Source organism: Anastrepha obliqua, chromosome 4 (assembly GCF_027943255.1).
Source record: "Anastrepha obliqua isolate idAnaObli1 chromosome 4, idAnaObli1_1.0, whole genome shotgun sequence".
Lineage (NCBI taxonomy): Eukaryota > Metazoa > Arthropoda > Insecta > Diptera > Tephritidae > Anastrepha > Anastrepha obliqua.
In genome coordinates this window covers 21,128,372-21,147,377 of record NC_072895.1, presented here as the reverse complement: position 1 = coordinate 21,147,377, position 19,006 = coordinate 21,128,372, and the positions used below count along the sequence as shown (strand labels likewise).

The 19,006-nt window shown below is 33.9% G+C and overlaps 1 protein-coding gene across 8 annotated transcripts in view; it reads right to left on the bottom strand.

Moving 5' to 3' along the window:
* LOC129244756 (serine/threonine-protein kinase N) overlaps positions 1-19,006 on the bottom strand; it is a 155,607-nt gene that overhangs the window by 78,988 nt on the left and 57,613 nt on the right. The window contains exon 1 of one of the 8 annotated variants that reach the window (XM_054882570.1): positions 11,246-11,512. The exons of 3 other annotated variants lie outside the window; for them this stretch is intronic. The gene's annotated coding sequence lies outside the window, so the exon portion shown is untranslated. Of the gene's footprint in view, positions 1-11,245; positions 11,513-19,006 lie in introns of those variants that run through there. 4 more of the 8 variants (XM_054882571.1, XM_054882575.1, XM_054882576.1 and 1 more) reach the window with 4 other exon arrangements.

The window sequence follows — 19,006 nt, the reverse complement described above, 5'->3', positions numbered from 1 at the left end:
TTTGACTGAATCAGCTGATTGGCTGATGTAACAGGGGGTATGTTTGCAAAAAACCTGAGATTGTGTTAGTGATATACGATAAAAATCAACCAATGACACTTCGTTGCACACGAGTGTGTGAATGCGTGTGAATTTAGCGAACAGAATGGTGCTGTTGAATCCTCAATAACACACAATTTTACTTCGGATGGCCAAGCCTTACGTAATCTATCATTATTGCTTGCGGGCCCCCACGAGCGTAAAGTTTAATAAAAAGTATTTCAGCAGTCTTCACGCGGCAAGTGGTGAAGAAGTTTATCTTAAAAACCTTGAATAATCTGACATTTCGAGGAGGTATTGAACAATTGAACACATCACAAGTTGAACTACATAGTTCTCAAGGATGCATGCGTTAGAGAAAAACCGTTTCTATTATTTGGCCACCACTTTTATAGCAAAGTGAATAATGCATTTCTACACCTTAGTAATTTTTTTTTATGTGGTACAAAGTCATTGACAATTCTGTTTCACAAGTCCTTACAAATGGCTATGTGCATACATAAATACATTTGTTTTTAAGCATATAAGACTTAAGTCTGTGATATGCAAGAACTTGCACTCAAGTAAACAATGCTTTCTAATTAAAAGTATGTTGGGGAGTTACGGAATATGAAAATTCGTAACCATGCAGTGCGTTTAAGCTATAACACCTACTTGAGACACACTCTCCCTCTCTCTCTCTCTCTCTCTCTGGTAATTTTAAAAGCAGAAAATGAAAGCAAAGGCAATACGCCGTATGTGTTTGTGTAATTAGCATTCGAATGGGCGGGTTTCATGTGAATTTTTTTTACATAAGTACAAAGAAATGCATTCATGAAAAATTACCCTCAACTCCATTCAAGTTGAACTTGATACCACATCGGCCAGGTGTCAAGCTACAAACGTGGCGAACACTTGAAGATATGGGCATCTCGGATTCTCTTTTACGCAAACAAATCGAATTCGAGTTGTTAAGAATGTGCTTGGTAACGGTATTTTTTCGGTACTAAAGTGTGGCAAAGAGCTCCCGGTTTATTGTGTTGCCTTTTATTTGGCACGAAAACGTTTTATAAAGAGTGTGATTTCTGAAGTTCTTTAAATTTGTAATTCACAATATATATTCTTTTCCAAGGACCAGCTGATAACTTAAAAAAGTATATTTTGAACTACTTTTTAATAAATCTTTTAATCTTTCCAGCAAAATAAATATAACCGGCTTTAAAATAGACGCGAGCACTTCTTTACTGCCGCTGAAAAGCTAAAAACTGCTTTCATTAGAAAAACAATAATTTTTGCAAATAAGAGCTTCCTCATTGGTGTACACTTGAGCTCACCTAATTAAGTCCGGATATCTTTTTATAATATAATTTAAATTATATATATATAAATTATATATTATATATATAATTGGCGCGTACACTTCTTTCTGTTAGGTGTTTGGCCGAGCTCCCCCTACTATTTGTGGAGTGCGTTGATGTTGATGGATATTTAAATTATCTTTCACAATAATTTCGTTTGTTAATTTTTTTTTTTTTCGTAAATAGAGTAGATTGTATAGTATGACAAAAACATTATAAATCCAAGTTCCAAACTTTGTAAGTAATTCAAAACGACCTTAACAAATTTCTAAAAATATTCATGAAAATTTTCAACTTCTTATTAAGAATCTTCAGAAAACTCCTCAGTATGCATTTTTATATCGCATTCAATTTCGGTATAGGTTAGGTTAGGTTATGGTGGTAGTCGGTCCGTATGACCAACTCACTTAGACCTTACAGGTCTGTTGTGATGCCACTGAGCCTTGTTTATTTATCTTCATAAAACCATTTTGAGGCTCTTATGAAGCACAGGTTTGGTCTAATCCCTAAGCTAGACAGTTCTGTAAGAAAATTGAAAAATTGTTTACCTAGACAACCTCCTCTGATTTTAGCTAAGCCTGAGCAATTGTAAAGGAAGTGCTCAACTGTTTCTTCCTCTTCGACATCTCTACAACTTCTACAATATTCATGGGAGAATACTCCTAGTCTCAAGGAATGCTTTCCAAATAGCCAATGACCGATGACACAAGCCAATACCTTCGAGTATGATCTCTTGAGAAGCCAAACAATGCCTTTGTCCTTTTCTTATTTATTTGCGGCTATAGTAGCCTAGCTGTTAGGCATGTATCTTCATCTTTCCATGACCTAATGGCCTGTTGGATAATTTTGTTTTTCGTTATTAATTTGCTCGTGGTCATAGGTATCCCAATGATACTTTTGTCACTGAGCAGTTGTAGAGCAGCACCTTTACCCGAGAATACATTTATAGCCGTTTTTGTTACGGCATGTGTATGCAGTAGTCTGGTAATCGAACGGATAGTTCCAGTCCTAATTCCTTCGAAAATACTCCATAGCCAACCTTATCGACCAACTTGGAACCGTCTGTATAAAAATTTAATTCCCCCCTTCTTCATGGCCTTAGTGTCTGCCACTCCCTTCCCGACGGTATACTTGTCTTGAAGAGCTTGTCGAAGGTGAGTCTAGGAATAAAATAGTCTATTTATTGCTTGTGACTGTTCAGAGTGTGCCACACTTTTGAGTCTAAGCGCCGAGGCGGCGGCCACTACGAGATTTAGTGCAGGCAAATTGATTAGCAGTCCTATTCCCTTTAGGATATTTGCCTTTAAAAGCAGTTGCTAGATCATCTGCGTATGCAGTGACGTGGCAACCCCCTCTTTCTAGGGTCAGCAATAGGGAGTTTACTGCCAAAATCCAAACAAGAGGGGAGAGGACTCCGCCTTGCGGTGTGCCTCTGCAGACCTATCTGCTTAGAGTAGTGTTGCCTAATTTAGCCATTACCTTTCTTTTGACGAGTATATCTTCTATCAGGGCTACGACGTGTGGTTCAACTCCAAAGTCTTTTAAAGCATCTACTATAGCGCTCGCCATTATATTGTTGAAGGCGTCGATATATAGAATATCTACGAAAGCAACCAAGGCAAACTCTTTATCTGATATTTCGGGAAATATTTTATTGAAATCCCGTATTTATGAATTTTTATCTTTTCAGGGCAAATATTGCAAGCATTTCAATCATTTCCACGTTTGTCACCCTAAGTATTGCAATGAAATTCTTAATTAATTTACTTTTTTTTATGTAACTATAATTTAGTCCAGATTAGTGTGTATTTCCGTAAAATGTGTAAAAATGTATAAAATTGCTTTTTTCTGCCTTTCTTTTATTAATATTGAATTTTATTCTCTGTCGACACACTTTTAGTTTATTCTCATAAGCTTTCGAAAAGCGCAAACTTCCTAGGTGCTGACTCACGCTTGGTGCTCATTCGAATACATTTGTGTTAAGGCAAGTGAAAAATGTGACTACAAATTTTTTGCGTAAATATTAATATTACTGGTCACAAAACTAATCATACTTCATGTACGCTGCTGTTTTGCTATTGAATAGCTCGAAATAGCTTTTTGCATTTTAAGCAAGTCTTCGGTGTAAAAATCTTTGGATTTTAGTACGACAAACACCTTCCGAGAAGGTGTCAAAGTTTAGCTTAATTTGAAGCGGTTCTTCTGTGAGATATACTCATTGTGATGCCGCGTGGGGAACTTGTCTGATCTCCGCCAAAAACAGTGTATACTTTTCAAAAATTTTAGAAGATCCCTGATTTCCACACAACTGTGCAAAGGTTTTTTTCGATTTGCCTTTCGGCAGGTAATGACAAGCCCCCGAATGTATTTCTGCCATGAAAAAGCTCCTCATAAAAAACATTTGCCGTTCGGAGTCGACTTAAACAAACAGTAGGTCCCTCTATTTCTGGAACAACATCAAGACACCACATATATTATAAGAAGAGAACATAAGTGTACGCGCATTTTATTTTTGTTTTTTTTATATTTACTTTTATTTATGTATATTTTTATTTTTAGTCAACTAATAAACACAATTATAGTTAATTAATAAATACGAGGTATGCTTAAAAAGTATCGCGAATTTTGAATTTTCGCAGGTTACGTTTTTCGATTTTTTGTGGCAATATGTTGGTACTCATGTCTCTCACACGTGCCGACAAGTTCGGCCATTTTGAATGTTCAGTTAATTGTTGACAGCTGCTTTGCTTGCATCTGTTTCGGCTCGTCCTCGATTTTTACCTATTCAAAAAGATGGATCAAAGAACCTGTATCAAATTTTGTGTGAAAAACGAAATTAAGTGCGCGGATGCATTCCGAATGTTGACTGTGTCATACGGAGAAGCTACTTTGGACCAAAGCAACGTTTATCGGTGGTACAAAATGTTCTCAAAGGGCCGAGAAGATGTGAACGACGAAAAGCGTGCCGGACGCCCAAGCACTTGAACAACAGACGAAAAAATTTAGGAAGTGAAGAAAATGGTATTGGCCAATCGTCGAATCACCGTTAGAGAAGTTGCTGAGGACCTAGACATATCGATGGGCTCGTGCCATTCGATTTTTTCAATGATTTGGGCATGATACGGGTCGCCGCAAAATTCGTACCAAAACTGCTGAAATCCGACCAAAAGTAGCATCGCATGAACATTGCTAATGAGATGTTGGGCTCTGTTCGCGACGACCCAAATTTTCTCCAGAGGGTCATAACTGGTGACGAATCGTGGGTTTATGGTTATGACGTGGGAACCAAAGCTCAATCATCTCAAGGGAAGCTGCCGCATGAACCAAGACCGAAAAAAGCACGCCAAGTTCGGTCGAATGTAAAAGTTTTGCTTACCGTTTTCTGCGATTGCAGGGGCGTTGTGCATCATGAGTTCTTGCCACAGGATAAAACGGTCAATAAGGAATATTACCTGTCAGTTATGCGCAATTTGCGTGAAGCAATCCGCCAGAAACGCCCGGATTTGTGAAAGAACAAAAATTGGCTCTTGGCTCGATAACGTCCCTGCTCACGCACCGTTGCTTGTGCGCGACTTTTTGGTCAAAAACAACACACTAATGATGCCACAGACATCGTATTCCACAGATCTGGCCCCCTGTGACTTTTTCTTGTTCCCGAAACTGAAGAGGCCCATGAAAGGATGACGCTACGCTACGATTGACGAGATAAAGACGGCATCGAAGGAGGAGCTGAACCAGATAAAAAAAATGATTTTTTGATGTGCTTCGAAGATTGGAAAAAACGTTGGCACAAGTACATAATATCTCATCGGGAGTACTTTGAAAGGGACAAAATAGACATTAATGAGGAAATAAATAATTTTTGAAAAAAACACAAATTCGCGATACTTTTTGAACACTCCTCGTACATAACTTAAGGGGACCCGGTGGTCTAAAAATTTGAAAAAATCGATTTTTTGTTTTTTCGATATTTCGAAAGAATAGGCTTTTTAGAATATACTGTCAAATTTTTGAAATGATATTCTCAGTATTTTCGATTCTACAGCCGTTTTAATAGGTAGAGTCAGATTTGTCACACGGCTACTCTCAAAACTTTAAACTCAATTATCTCAAAACTACTTTTTTCGACCTGGTGCTGCCAAAAAAAAAACTATTCAGCCGAATCGTTTGAAATTTTAATATGTTGTTCACAATAACAATGGCTATCGCCTGCCTAGAATCAAATTATTATTTCAATTATTTTCTATATTTTTTTTTACTAAGAAACTGAAAAAAAACACCGCCCTATTTTGTCAACTTTTTTTTATTTTTATTCTAGTACGGGAAATAGCTACAGTAATACTGATTCATAATTTTTTTGATTTTTATGTTTCAAATAAATAGAAGAGCCAAAATGGACAACACCATCCAGGTCCAGTTTTCAGAAGGCCATTTTTAAATTTATTAAAATTAAAAAAAAAAAATGTTTCATTTTTTAAAAACAAAATTTTATTTTCATTTTTGTATGTAAAAGAAGTTAAAAAAAGCCTAAAAAATTTAGAAAGCCTAAAATATTTAGAATCCTGAAAATATTCTAAATTGTCCAGCTCTAGACCACCGGTACCCCTTAAACTGAAAATATTAATTTAAGTTTTTTTTTCAATAACGCTTAACAATCGTTCAGCATAATAATTGTAAGTTCTGACGCTTTTACGAGTGCAATATAAAACTGTCAGAGTCGGAAATACAAGTAAAAATTAATATTTTATTGACTCACATACCTACACGATTACAATACTACAACTAGGCAATAATGTTCAATAAAATTGAATGCACATACATTTGATTTCGTCATTTCTAGGCAAAGCTACAATTTTTACGAACAACGGACTCTGCTATACATACATACATACACACATTGTATTATAGATGGAAATTTTGACTCTTAAAAAATTCCATTTCGATTATTATTGCCTTTCCCTTTCTGCGCTATTCTTTTATAGCCACTATCTTCTTTTTAATTTTTCGCTACCTATATATGGATTTATACATACATATATATGCACATATATAGGTTTCATGCGTGCATACGTGCATATTTTTATTAGCATTCTTTGGATTTTGATTTCACTTTCTAAACTATTCAAAATTTCTCTTCTAGTTTGCCATTTTGCTTCATTTTTTATTTCCTCTTTAATTTGCCTCTTCGAATTAATTAACTCAGAAGACTTGACATTTTTTGTTTTTTTTTTAGGTTGCTGTGCACGCAAAAATTATAAATTTTTAAGAGAGAAGACTTCAATGGAGTTTTTAGGTCATTATTCATATGACTTCCGAGCAAAAGGTAAACTCAATTAATTTTAATTAATGTTTAATTAAAATCGCTTGTGGTTTTTCTACGCCGAATATGGTTGAAAGAATTTTCTTACGCGTTTTGAATGTCTGAAGTTGTGAAATTTAGATGCAATTTATTGAATCTTAATTAGGCTGATCTTAGAAACATGGAAACAAACAGCCCATTTTGTGTGCAGCGTAAGCAATCGTTTTTTTTGTGACTTGTAATTAGTAATAAAGATATAAGAAATATTAAAGCGGCCATTAGTGTGAACTATGATTCATTCAGTTGTTTTGTACATTTAATTGTAAATCCCTTGAAAATGCAAAGAAAACAAATGGCATAACGATAAAACACGAACCAGCAATAATATTATCCGAAAAGGTGTGCTTGATAAGATATGGTTTTGGCAGAGTAACTGTTTACATACAAAAGCTCAATAAAAGTCTGTAATTATCTACACTCATGGTCAAAATAATGAGTACATACAATTACAATTAGCAAAAGACGTGATAAATCGGTGAAAATCTCTTCTCTGAAAAAAAAAAAAAACAATAAATAATTGGTGCGTACACTTCTGTTCTCTACATCGTACAAAATAAAGCCCCAAAAATGTACGCTAATAACTAGGAAAAAATAATGCTCCGATGCATGGTGAAACATTTTTTAGAGGCCGTTATTCGGTTCTGAGCGAATTTTAGCTTAGTGAACAAAGTTCCCCTAAAAAAATTTTTTTTCACCATACCTAACGAGCAAACCTGGTATCTATCATCCTTAGCTGGAATGAGTACAGGCTTTTTTATTTGAAGTTAATCTCTCCTGAAAGAGAGAGAGAGCGGCGCATCTGCATTACAAAAGCGACGCGTCTATAAGCCAAAATACTCAAAATTCTTAAAATATTCTCAAACTTCAACAAATCAAATATGAATTGGAGTACCCTACTTGGTTTTTAATAAAAGTTTTGCAATGTTTACTATCACTCTGCATTTATCAAATTTATTAATTATCATTAAAAATAAATGGAACCCTCGAAAAACAAAAAACATGCTGTTTGTGTGTATGTTCGCTGTGTGCCAAACTCTAGTAAACGGGATAAGCGTGAATAAGCAACCAAACCCAAGATGAGAAATTTACTCGTATGCTCTCTGAATTCTATATCTGCAGATTTGTTAGTGTAGTTCGCTACTCTTTCATATATACTTTACCTTAACGGCAGCACAGCGCAGACCGGGTGTTTGCTAATAAGACTTATAAACCTAAGTAGTTTATGACTCTAATGTGGCTCCAATGGATTTCAAACAACAAACAATGCGTGCTTTCTCACTACTTAACTCCAAACTATCACAATCTCCAACACAGTTTTGTGTCTACTGGTGGTACATATAAATTTTTTACATCTTTTCGATCGGATATTATACGAGTATTTGCATATTTTTTTAATCTTGCAATAAAATATTAGTGTGTACTTGCATATGTTTGTATGTATATCCACAAAAAATCACTGTTTACAAAATTTAGCCACTAAAAGTGAGCAGAAATACGCGTGTACTTATTTTTTTGAACCTGTGCGTACATTTCTGTTTAACGAAATATTTTCCCTTGGAGCGCACGAATTCAGCTACTTATTTCTCATTGTACGAACAATAATTATGAAACACATACGAGTATGTATCGTGTATATACGAGGGCAGACTGATAAGTATTTTAACTAACCATTTTACAGCTCAACTTATAATTAAATATTATTTTTTACAAAAACAACATTATTTTAGGTGCGAGTTGGTAGAATTTTAGCTACATTCAGCCAGTCGATTTTTTTTTGTTTTTTGCATCTTGTAAGAATAATTAAACCCTTTTGCATCATTCGACGGAATAACACGCGCACAAAAACTTGCTCTTCTCACCAAGAGCGGTATAGTCCGCGCAAACACAAACTCGCTCTTACCACTGAGAACGGAATAATCTGCAATAAATAATTTTTTTGATAAAGTTTGAGGAAAATAAATAATTTTGGTAATCCTGTAGCTTCCCTTTTCATTAAAACCAACAGTAAAAGTTTTGCCGACGCAAGGTACAATATTATGGACGTAAAGACGAGTGAACCACGTTTGGATCACCCCAGACATTGCAATTTTTATCCGAAAAAAAATTAAAGATTTTTTCAGCTTGATAGATTACCTACAGAGCCACGTCGCCGTTTTTGAAACGAAGGTTTTTTGTTTGCTAGCAAAAAAGTTAATTAAACCATTAAATTAAAAAAAAATAAAAATAAATTTTGGCATGAACACTTCTGTTAGGTATTTGGCCGAGCTCCTCCGACTTTGAGGCCGACTCCGAACGGAAAATGGTTTTTTATAAAGAGCTTTTTCATGGCAAAAGTAGACGCTCCCGAATGGAAGTCACGCACCAACCCATGTGGCTATGCCGGCCCAATATACAATAAAATAACTAATCAGAGTTGCCTTCAAATAATCATAAATTCTCTAACTACTTAGATTTAATCCAACTATTTGGATATTTTCATCGAAACCATCTTTAGTATTCCTAATAGCCCAGGCAGATGGTGGCGTTAATAAGGATTAACGACTTAATTTGGAATAATCTCAGGAATTAAGTGCAACTAATGCGGATTGACAATTAGACTTAATTCTCATAATTTAAGTGGATTAGGGTAATTTTCGATGGCAACATTGCCGAAGAATAACAGTTAAAAACTATTGTGTATGAAAAATAATGAAACTTTCAAAGAGAAGAACAAGAAACAAACAGAACTGAAAACAATAATTCCAGCATTAAAATTCTGGAATAATACGATGAGCACAACAGGAGTAAGTATTTTATAACATTTTCGTTTAATTATTATTATTATATTTTCATCCAATTTCGATGGCAAGTAGAAAGTAATGTTCAAGCTGGATGGAGAGGGACGAACAGGCGCATATTTTACATATAAAAAACCTCCTCCCAACGTTTTTTTCGCCATTTTTTTTTTATATTAAGGTGGTTTTACACCTACAAAATGGCGGCATTTTTTCGTCAAAAATCACTTTTTACTTCAAACGACTACCAAATGGCTGAAAATGAAAATAAACGTTGGGGGGAAGTTTAACTCATAATTTAACTAAATTATTCGATTTTTTTGATTTCAGATGATTCTACGCTGAGATATGCTGACTACTGCAAAATGTATTTTTGAAAAGACGTCTACGTAAATGTGCTCTCATTCGCTCATTTTGCAATATTTTTACATGAAAATTTTATCAAATATTCTTGAAATGTTACTTTATAATATGCAACAACTTTTAATAAACTGACTTGAACCGTTTCGCTACAATAAATTCATGAAAAAAATGTTTTTTTTTTAGCGTTTATCCCTTACCCCCCTTAAGAAAATACACCTTAAGATTAGCAAACATTTTTTTTTTTATTAAAAATTTTAAGATTTTTTCAATTTTTATTGCCTTATCACACTGCCCTCGTAAAAATTTAGTATTCTTGAGAAAAAAATATACCTCAAAATTAGCACACAATATGTTTGTTTATTTTCATTGCCAGTTAAAACACTTATCACACCTCCCTCGTACAGCCAAGTTTACATACTTCATGCTAGTCAAACTTTATCATTTTAATAAAACTATTGGTCTCATGACTTTTTTGCGCCGCTGTAAATGCAGTTACTAAAGGCTTATGAAACGTATCACCACAAGTGTTACTCATATTTCTGCTGAGTAAATTCAAATACAACATACGTACATACATATGCACATTTCCCTTTTCCAATTTCAAATTAATGTCATTGTGATGACTTCAATTCACTGTATTTTCATCCTTCCACTGCGCTTGCCTTTGCATTGACATTATTCGATTTCTCACAACAAAGACTAGTGATAAGTAGGCAATCTCATCAGCAGCGCCACAATTAAATTTCCGACAGTAATTTAAAGCAATGGACACAGGCAAACATGCAAACAGGCAACAGGCCATATGCAATGGACGAGCTTGGGATGTGTCAGTCAGGCCCGCCCGCTTTTGGCCGCACACACAAACATTCAACGCATCCAACCACACCACCACACAAACCACCTGCTTGCTGTCTTGTTTCCGTTAGAAGGATGAAGTGCCATTGAGGGTGGAGACAACATTTGTTGGCAACACTCCGTACACTGATAGCGCTGCGTGTTGTGACAGTGTACTTGTGTGTAGCTCTGTCAAATGGGCCACGTGTTGCTTTTTTTGTTGTATGGCTATTTATAAAACTTGGGCTAAAATTTTTATTTATAAAATAATCAATGAATTCTTGGCATTATCCAAGCACACTTCACATTTTGCACAATAGTTCGTTGGGTGACCGGCGATCAGGCAGGGGCAGGGGCTGTTGACATTTTTACCGTTCACAAAAGTTAATCAAATACGTAACAATTATTAAAATATTAACAGCCGAAACTTTGTTTATACGATTTTGCATTCCATACACCTGCACATATATATGTATGTGTGTATGTACATATGTATATAGAAAAATATGTGCACAAATTATATTTAACACTTTTATTACATTAGCAGCAGCAAACTGTCACGGATTTTCGGACACACGTTCACACGCTTATCATCGGTGCTCGCGGCACGTCTAAAGGCGAGAAGCCATCGAAAAATTACTACTCGTAACAACCGCTTCACTGCGCCGCCCGGTTTAAACACTGCAAGCTGGACGCCACAACCAAACTGTCTGACTTACGACGACGAGACGACGAGTAAACAACACTTGACGCTCTGCGACACAACAACGAACTTTTCCGCACCACGTCGCCTGTATTACCACAATTCTTACTCGATATTTTGTAGGCGAAAATTCAATTAACAAAAAGCCAACAATACCGCAAAAAATCGTAGTCGTAATCGTAATCGTAATATTCAGATTACGAAGCGTGAATGGCCTCTCTCATTACTCGTCTGCACCACCACCTACCATATTTACTCACTCGTCACACTTACGACCGACTGACTAGCGATAAGATTTTGCATTTTCTGCTATTCTACTATTCGGTTTTTCATTTAACGCATTTGTAATCGCGTTTAGGTAAATATTTTATTTATTTACTACTATCCATATGTACAGGCAATGGAACTACGATAAGGCAGAAGCCCTTACAAGGCAAAAAAAAACGAACAAAACAAGTGCACAACAATAGTAGGAAAGGCAAAATTTCTCTGTCAGCGAATGTAACGGCGCCGCTAATGATGGCGAGGCGGTAGCGCTGAAACAATTCAGGTGACCACAACAACAATACGGCAATTGAAAATTTCGTTGTTTTTTTTTGCATTTTCAGCACAAATTAATTATGTGTCATCAATTTTAATATTTTTAGTTACTTATTGATTTAATTTGTTTATGCAGACATCGAATCAGTATTTCTATCCGTAATTCCTAACTACTCTACCGACTGGTATCAGCGTTTGCAAGTATTGCTATGACTGTGCGCGCACCGTCAATCGTTTCCTTTGAACGACATTTTATACTGGCGTTGGTTGGTTGATACGTAAGAATAGAAAATTGCCAATGGCATGCAAACGCTGGTTAAAGTGAAAAGAATGCTCTATTACGCATATATGCATGTATGTATGTATGGATGTATGTATGTATGTATGTATGTATGTATGTATGAATGTATGTATGTGTGTATGCATGGATGTGTGCATGTGTGTGTGTGTGTGTGTGTACTTTTGCATATGCTAGGGTTGTCAATCCTGAAATAAACTCGGTATTCGGACCCTTTGTTTTTTTTAACCAATCGCAGTGCTAGTGAGTAGGTCACGAAAGTCAATGGGAGAGATATGCTGAATTGGCAAGAGAATATACCGTTAGGGTTACTACGAATGCAGTATACAGTGAACAAAATTGGAGACTACACGATAGCACATCATAAAATTTTAACACTAGCTGTGGCTTTTTTGTTATTGTTGAATGTTCAATATTTTTGTTTGAAAGTATAACTCACTGTTGAGCAAAAACCATATAACTCCAATTTTCAAATATTATACAAAACTTAATAAACCCACACACTTTCCCCCTTCCACGGTTTTCAATTAGAATTTCTTGACAAAATTTTAGTACGCAGTTTTATAGTATTATATTTGAGAAGAAATCAAGTTACCCTCTTGCTACAAATATACACAGCACAAACGGATAGATTTTCAAAAAAGTGTACTTCTATACTAATGCAGTGGTTCCACAGAGTTGAACATAACAAAACATTAAGACCTGGTCACATCAAATCGGTGTGAACTAACCAAAGATGTGGGAGCTACCATAAAAGCTACTAAACGCAGACAATCAAGAATAGGAATCTGTCACAATGGCATTTTTAGGAGCTGCCAGAAAACCTAGAAATCGACAGGCATCTTCTACTCAGTGAGTGACGTGAATTTATAGGAAACGACCAACATTTTTGCAAACCGAGTTTTTAGAGAAAATTAGTACAGCAACTGTGTTGAAAATACGGCAGATGCTTAGGGCTCTCGAACAGGTTTGATGAAAAGTTAGGGGGTTTGGACCCAGCTGACACCACAAGGGCATGTACATATATGCTGACGGAACTGTGGGCAGCAACCTTATCGCAACCTCACCTTGCTGTCATTCGATAAACTTCTATGAAGTTTATTTTTCCTTATTGTTTTTGGATAATTGTTGATTCAGTTTAATTTTTTTCAGCTATAAGTTGAGGCACAACTTTTTTTGGGTCGAGTGCAAAAATTAACATTTTCGCTGAGACTTACGAAGAGGTGTTCAATTTCTGACACATCATGGGTCTAATTTTAGCTGTGAAAGTTAAATCGATAGTTCATTATTCACACACTAATTGGCCACCCTGTGTGTGTGTATCACTGTAAAAGTAACAGAACGCTTGCGTCAGATTTGGTTTAAACAACTCCGTTTTGAAGATTTTACACTCAAAGTTGGTCAACCTTCTTGTCAACCGATCGAAAGTTGATGATGACTAAATCAAAGATGCAGTTGAGCAATCAAGCTCATGGCCGCCATAGCCGAATGGCTGGGTGCGTGACTACTATTCGGGAGTGCTTAGGTTCGAATCTCCGTGCATGGATCAGAAAAATTATAGAAAGTTGTTTCTAATAGCGGTCGCCCCTCGGCAGGCAATAGCATAAAAAAGCATGTGCCGTTCGGATTCGACTTAGGTCATCCATTTGTGGGACAACATTAAAGTGCACGTCACAAATAGGAGGAGGAGCTCAGCGGAGCACCTAACAGAAGTGTACGCGCCAATTATTATTATTATTATTAGAAGGCCATTGCGCACTGCGACCAGAGTTGATCTATTGTGAAGGCCTATTTTGTAACCCTAGAGTTTTAGGCTTTTTAGAAATTTTAGCACAGTTTTGGGTTTGTTGTTCCAAAGATTGCATGGAGATACTACGGTACCACCAAGGTGGTGAAGTCTTTGTCTGCCCAACGCAGGACATTCACAAAGCACATGTTCTGAGCTTTCTATGTCCATTTCGCAAAAGCGGCAGACATTGGTCTCGGATAGACCAATCTTATTTAGATGGTACCTCAGGCTGCAGTGACCTGTAAGGTATCCAGTTAAAAGACGCAGATCTACTCTGTTTAGTGAGAGAAGTTTGTCAGATATTCCTTTGTTGGGACTTATGAGTAGTTTAGCTTGACGCTGACCGGCACAGTTTAGCCAGTGTGCGGCAAGTTTTCTTTCTTCCCATTTCCTAAGGAATTCATTTATGTGGCCTTTTGTTAGTCCACAGAAAGGCTCAGGACCAGTAAGTTGCATATTTGCTCCTTGTTTTGCAAGGTCATCAGCCATTTCATTTCCCTCATGTCCTTCATGTCCCGGAATCCAACATAGTGTTACTGTGTTGAGGTTTCCTAACGTATTTAGAAGGTTTAGGCAATCATTTACCAATTTAGAGGTGATAGTTGTTGATAGAAGGGCTTTTAGAGCCGCTTGGCTATCTGAAAGTACGCGCCAATTCTTTAATTATTATTTTTTTTAATTAAGCTCTGTAACTAATTATACGAGGCATTGCAGATACGTTTAGTTAAGTGACAAGCCCAATTAAAACGTGTAAAAATAAATTGAACTGTCTTAGAATTTAGAGTTCTACTTAACGCAGCGGTTGCATTCGAAGGTAAGTATGATAAATTACCAGATTTGGCCATTCGCAGCAAAATTATGAGCGTAACTTTGATTATCACGTCAGCGGGAACCTGGCAGTAAATTTTTGCCCGTTCATTTCCCACGCATTCACACACTCGTCCAATCAGTCGGTGTTCAGACGGCAACAAAGCACGATGAGTGCTTCAATTTTTTTTTTTCTCTCTCTCTCTCAGTTTTTTCGTAAATAAACCGCTGTCATAACCTCAGTTACGTCAGCCAATCAGTTGATTCCTTCAAAATCGCTGAGAGCCGGCTAACGGTCTGATTCTGTACATCGCTCCCGCGGAGAAGCGAATTAATAGAAAAGAGAAATAATGTTTTATGTTTATTCAACAGATCAACTACCAGCGTCCTCACAGGTTTTATAACGGATCACTGCACTATTGGCACACTAGCCAGTAAACTGGGTGTGCCTCACAATGAATTCTGTAGGAGTTCTGGAGATGAAGAAGCACTTGAGTCGGTACAACATCTCCTCTGTCAATTGCAAATATTTTGGCGATTATTTCTATGAAGACCCTCTTAAAAAGATCTAAGTGGTCAACTTAGTTAGGAGATGGAGATTAAATGCTGATACCACAATGGACCTTAGGCCACCGAGTGTCTTGTCTTAGACCACCGAGTGTCTTGTCTTAGACAAGCTAACTCCTTTATACTGAAAGTAAAATCGGATCTTTTAAAATAACTTTGATTATACTTTTCATATGCTGATTATGATTTTTGCAGTATTTTTCTGCTTTGAAAAAGATGCATGCAATTTCCGGCAGGGATATTGTTTACGTTGTGAAATGGGTGCAAATCAGTTTTGATTCATATCACAAACTACCACAATCAACTAAATGGCTATCCACCCAGCAGGATTCCTCCTTCATGATAACATAGACGTCTATTTATACTCATTTATATAAGCAAATAGAACATTTCCACACACAAATAAGTTCATATACACATCTATACATATACCAACGTATGCCTGCGCGTATAATTAAGCGGGATCACTAGGGTGATGCCACATTTTTCGGGCTCAAGCATTTTGATTTCTACACCCCAAATCGTGACTGTTGGGGTAGAAATAACCTACTAATTTCAGCTGACTGAAAGGTAAGAAGAAGATATATAAAGGAATATGAATTTCTAAACGTAATTAGTTTTTTGTTATTCAATTTAGATAATTTCTCTCAACTTCACTGCACTTATTCCAATTATCCTCCAGAAATGCTATACTATCCCTATATGGATTTTCCTCAAGCTCTGCAAAATACTGTTCACAGCTTGTGGATGGATTGTTAACGAATGCGGCACTAACTTTCCGAACAACTTTTCTACTTACAAGTAGTTCTTTACAAAAAATATGGAGTTCATCTGACTTCAATTTCACCCTTAACCAAAATTGCATCCAAGTGCAGGATTATTTATCGATTGTTCATGGTTCATCTTGAATGCTCCTGCAATCACGTTAAAACTCCAAATCCAACGGCAAACAGTTGGAAATGAGGAAGAAAAATCCTTTAGTGCTTTCACTTTTTTTATCTAAATATTTCTGTTGCTGGTAAACCTAGGATTTTTGGTTCTTTCCATTGCAAAGAGAAAAATATGTGCTAAGACGTCAGCTTGAATTGGATTATAAATAAAGAATGAATGTCAGACCGTAATCAAATTTTTTGTTTGTTCAAGTGAAAAATGAAATATTAAAATGACGTAAAAATTTCGATTCCGCTACTGCTTAATAGGTGTCGCCTTGAATACTTTTAAACCAAGCCTCTATATGGCAATAGAGCAATTTCACGTCAAGTGATCCCAGTTTTTGGAGAATGTCGTCAATTCTTATATAAATCGGTGTGGTTGTAAGCTTGAGTATAATACGAAGTTGTGTTAAAACAATTACAAAAAAATTAATAATTTTTGAATTTATGCTGAAAATTTTGGTACAGTACTTTGTAAAGTTTTTTTCCTTAATTATTTATTAATTGTTTTTTTTTTTAACTTTTTTTTTGGTTCATTAATTGTTTATTTTTATTTATTCATTGTTTTTTTTATTTTACTGTTTTTTCTATTTTATTTATTTTTTTTCTATTTTTTTTATTTGCATTTGTTTGTTTTTTAATTTATTCTATTTATTTAGTTTTTTTTAATTTTTTTATATATACTTTTTTATATATTTTTTTCTGTTAATAATTTTTTTTTTATTTATTTATTGTTTTATTTATTTAATTACTTTTTTTTTAACTAATTTTTAAATATATACTTTTTTATGTATTATTGCCTTTATGTTTTAAATTTCATATTTGTTGTTTTTTTTAGCTATTAATTTTCCTATTTATCTATTTTTTTTAATTATTTATTTTATTTGCATTTGCTTTTTGTTTTTTAGGTATTTTTTCATTTTTTGTTTTTATTTAATTTTTTTATACACCTTTTTATATATTTTTCTTCTATTAACTTATTATTTTTTTTATTTATTATTTTACTTATTCAATTATTATTTTTATTTTTTTCATTTTTTATTTTTAATAAATTTTTTTTTATTTAATAATTTCTTTTTTTAATTTTTTTATGTATATACTTTTTTATATATTTTTTCTATTAATTATTGTAATTTTGTTTCATTTACTTCTTTTATGTATTTATTGTTTTCTTAATTTTTTTATCTATTTTTATTTTTTTGCTTTTTATGTTTTTTAATTTATTCTATTTGTTTAGTTTTTTTAATTAATTTTTTCTGGTATATTTTTTTCTATTAATAAATCTTTTTTATTTATTTATTGTTTTATTTATTTAATTGTTTTATTTTATTTAATTTCGTATTTTCAAACAATTTTTTTTTTAATTTGTTTTGTATATATACTTTTATATATATAATTTTTTTTCTATTAATTATTGTTTTATTTATTGTTCTATTTATTTTTTTTTTTTTTTATTATTTTTTTCTTTGTTGGTTGGTTGGTTCATTTTTTTTTATTTGCATTTTTTTTTTAATTATTCTATTTACTTAGTTTTCTTTAATTAATTTTTTTTTTTTTTTTTCATTTTAATATATATGAATTATTTTTTAGATTTTTTTCTATTAATCATTATTTTTATAATATTTATTAATTGATTTCTTTATTTAATTTTTTATTTTTAATTATTATTTTTTTAATTTATTTATTTTCTAATCAATGTTTTATTTTAGTTTATTTTACTTATTTATTAATTTTTTTTTTTAATTATATATTTTAATTAATAACTTTTTTTTATTAATGTTTTGCTTTATTGACTTATTTTTTTTTTTTTTTTTTTTTTGTAATTTATCTTTTTTCACTCTTTTTATATATAATTTGGATATATTTTCTCTATTAGTTGTTTTTAATTTTTTGATTTATTTATTGTTATTTATGTTTTTGTTTTTTATTTAATTATTTTAATTATTTATTTATTTTTATTTAATATGTATTAGTTAAGTTAAATCTAAGTTAATCGGACGCGCTTTATATAAAAAGAACATATCTGTATTCCAATTAAGCACAAAGTTCAATTGAAAAAAAAGTGATTGCATAAAAAAATGCAAAAATTTAAAGGCGTCTAGCAATATTTCTGCCACTGTATATACAGGTACGTATGAATGTATGTACATTGCACACTCACAAATAAATAACAAGTGTTTCAATTAAGGTAAAATTACACAATCTTCTAGCTTACATCTCTGTCTTGAGCAATCAATCAGAAAAGCTGTGAAATACGGAACGAAATGAAAAAACGTATAAGTTGAAGTGAGAAATTTAATATTTTTCACGCTTGTTGCAATGGCTGCTGTCACAATTTAGGTTAATTTCGATTCACCAAACAGATGGAAAAACATGAAGCATCAAGAAATATGAGCCATGCCATCAACGAAACACTCTGCCAGAGGAGGTAAGTAAATACCTACGAGCGTATGTATGTATATATCTATGTACGTATGCATGATATGTAAGGGGTTTTCACGCCGAGCCCATTAAGCTGTTAGTCGTTGTAGGTTTTGTACAATTTTACCGATTTACCAAATAAAATTGCATTTGAAGTGCTCTTTAGCCTTTAGACAAAACAAATAATGATTAAATATAGAATCAAATGTATTTTATGTAAAGGGTGAACAAATTGGAGGTACT